The sequence below is a fragment of the Marmota flaviventris genome, chromosome 7 (genome assembly GCF_047511675.1).
Source record: "Marmota flaviventris isolate mMarFla1 chromosome 7, mMarFla1.hap1, whole genome shotgun sequence".
Classification (NCBI taxonomy): Eukaryota; Metazoa; Chordata; class Mammalia; order Rodentia; family Sciuridae; genus Marmota; species Marmota flaviventris.
Genome location: NC_092504.1, coordinates 48,645,713 through 48,648,710, shown reverse-complemented (window position 1 = coordinate 48,648,710; position 2,998 = coordinate 48,645,713). Strand labels below are relative to the sequence as shown.

The window sequence follows — 2,998 nt, the reverse complement described above, 5'->3', positions numbered from 1 at the left end:
CAATTACTTTAGAAATCCATAGAAAAATATAATCTTTAAAAAATTCACTTCTTTAAATCTTCTTTAAATGGTACATTTTTATTTACTGCATTACTGTTTATTGACTTCTAATTTCTGAAGTCAGCAACTAACAGTTTGAAAAGCATAAACATATGAATATGAATGTGTTGTCTAGTCTCAACACTAAAATTCAGTTCTCCTTGTCAAGGTTATCAAAATGTTTATTTTACCAGGAAGAACTAATTTGTTTTCAACATGAGCAGTTCATTTTTTGGCATCTTTAACCATTACATAACCTAAAGTAAGGCTATAGAGTATTTACTACTCCAAAAAATATATGTGAGTTCTAAAACAATAATTACAACAAAGGAAATTGTCTGGTCTACCACACTAATGTGCCTGTCCAAAAAGGAATATCCTTAGAAATATTGGTGATTGTATAACAAGGATTCATAAAGCTACATTAAGTGCCCGTGTTCTTTTTTTTTTTTTTTTTAATTTTGGTACTGGGGATTGGGATGTTTTACCTTTGAGCTACATCCCCAATCCTTTTTTTTTTTTTTAGACATAGTCTCACTAAATTGGTGAGAGTCTCATTAATTTTGGTGGTGCTGGGGATTGAACCCAGGACCTTGTGCATGTGAGGCAAACACTCTACCAACTGAGCTATATCCCCAGCCCCAAGTGCCTATGTTCTGAAGTTACTAAAAGTAATTTATGTTCTTACACAAGTTCTTCAGCTTGTTTCAATTCTGAAGAAGGTAAAGGGTCCAATATGAAAAAGATGAGCATATTATCCTCATTTCTCAATGAAAATTCTGCAACATTTGGAAATATATGTAGAGATTTTGTTCCAGTGGGAAACATCAGTAACCTGTCATGGGCTTGTTATACTTGTTCATTATTTTATCCATTAAAGGTTGAGTGCATAATATATGACAGTTGCAGGGATTAACCTTGAAGATAAATTCTGTTACCTAACACCAAGTTTAGTGGAGAAGATAAGTGCAGGCGTCACAAATGTGTGCAGATTACTTGAAAGGGAAGAAAGGGTAGCTATTCCAAAACTGGCTTGATTAAGAATGGTTTCCCAAAAGGAATGACTGTTAGGCTGAATTTCAGGGGATGAATAAAGATTATTTAGACTCAGAAAGGAGAAAAATAAAAAAAGCATTCCTGAAATAAGAGACAGTAAATGCTAGTAAAGCAAGCAGCTTATGTCTGGGAGAAAGCAAACTTATTTGGGGCTTTGGAATTATAAAATGCAAAGTACCACATGACCAGATGTGTACCTGAGGAAAAAAAGCAGACAGTATGTGATGTCAACCATTGAATATTATGTATAGTGCCCTGTAAAGTGGTAGTCAAAACATTGGAAAGACACTTGGTCACTCTGTATAGTGTGAATTTGAGTGAGGCAAAGAGAAACCAGAAAGACTGCTGAAATGGAAAAAACAAAATAATGCCACATATGACCTTTCCCTGCATTCTTTCCTGTTCCTTCTCCCAATGGCTCCATTGCAGCCACACTGGTCTCTATGGCTTTTCCTGAACACAGCCATGTTTCTTCATCCTGAAATGCTTTTCTTTTGGTTATTCCCAAGGCATTCTCCTGAACATCATTTAGGGTACTGTCCAAATTTCACCTACCATACAGCCTATAAAATAGCCTCTCCCTGTCTATCGTCGCATTCCACATCATTCTTCATCCCTTTAGTAACTGGATTTTTTGCATAGCTTTTATCACTGCCAGATATTATCTATATTATTTTATTGTCTGTGTTCACCTACTAGAATGTAATTTCAATGAAATAAGGAACCATTTCTCTAAAATCTGGAATAGTGTGTGATATGTAAATGTCATTCAATGACTATTACTGAATCAATGAATGATAATGATAATAAGAATAACTGAAATTATCTACTAAGAACTTACTGTGTGTCAGATGCTGGCCTATGTTCTTCATATATATGATGCTAATTAATCATAACCTGAGATGTTATTATTTCTACAACTATTCCCATTAATAAACACACCCATGATTTTGAAAAGTGTTTACTTATTTATGTATTTTGGTAATGAAGAGTGAACTCAGGAGCACTTTGAACTGAGCTATATCCCCCGCCCTTTCTATAGTTTACTTTTAGACAGAATCTCACTAAGTTGTTGAGGCCTGCCTTAAAAATGTGATCCTCCTGTCTCAGCATCTTGAGTAGCTAGGATTAGAGGTGAGCACCACTGAACCAAGATTAAAGTCTTAAGAAAGTGTTTACAATGAAAGATTAGAAGAAATAGACTTTAAAAATTCATGGAGATAAATTTGGCAAGATTTAGTGAGTGTGAGAAAAGTTAAGGTTAATAACCAAGTTTCCCATTTGGGGACCTTCTTGCCATCATCTCAGAGTCATAAGGTCAGAAGGAGAAGACACTTTAAGTAACAAATGTTATAGTCAATATTGGCACATGTAGAAAAAGCAGCTTACTATTAAAAAACACCAACTTTAACCATCTGTTTACTTTTATTCTATTGTTGAAATTTATTTTTATTTTAATTATGAAATTAATAATTGTTGCAAAAATATTTCCAGTTAGAGTAGAAACAATTGCTATAGACAAATAGGGATTGTAATAAGCTTTAGTTAAAGATATATTATCAGGACTTGTTTATACTTCTAAAGAGAAAGCAGGTTTTTCAATTAGAGAATAAAAGGGGGGGAAATTCAAGTCAGCATAAAAATTAAATTTTCTCAAGTCCACATGCTTCTACTTTTGGGTCAGTTTCATTGATTTTGTTTTCATTGTAGAGTGTTAGAAATCCCTTATTTCTAGTAAAGTAATATTAATGTTTTTTTTTTCCTGAGTTGATTATTTTTTCTAATTAAGGATATTGAGTTATTGTGACATTGTGTAATTTTCTCTTTTTATTTTTTGCCTAAATTTAAAAGAAAATAAAACAGCATAGGCTGGTAAATTTCAAAATGGTCCTATTCCATAAAA

The 2,998-nt window shown here is 33.1% G+C and overlaps 1 non-coding gene across 1 annotated transcript; it reads right to left on the bottom strand.

Moving 5' to 3' along the window:
• Positions 1 to 603: 603 nt before the first annotated feature.
• On the bottom strand, positions 604 to 676 carry Trnav-cac (transfer RNA valine (anticodon CAC)). Its single transcript has one exon. It is a non-coding gene; the product is annotated as a tRNA-Val (tRNA).
• Between the last annotated feature and the right edge of the window lie 2,322 nt (positions 677 to 2,998).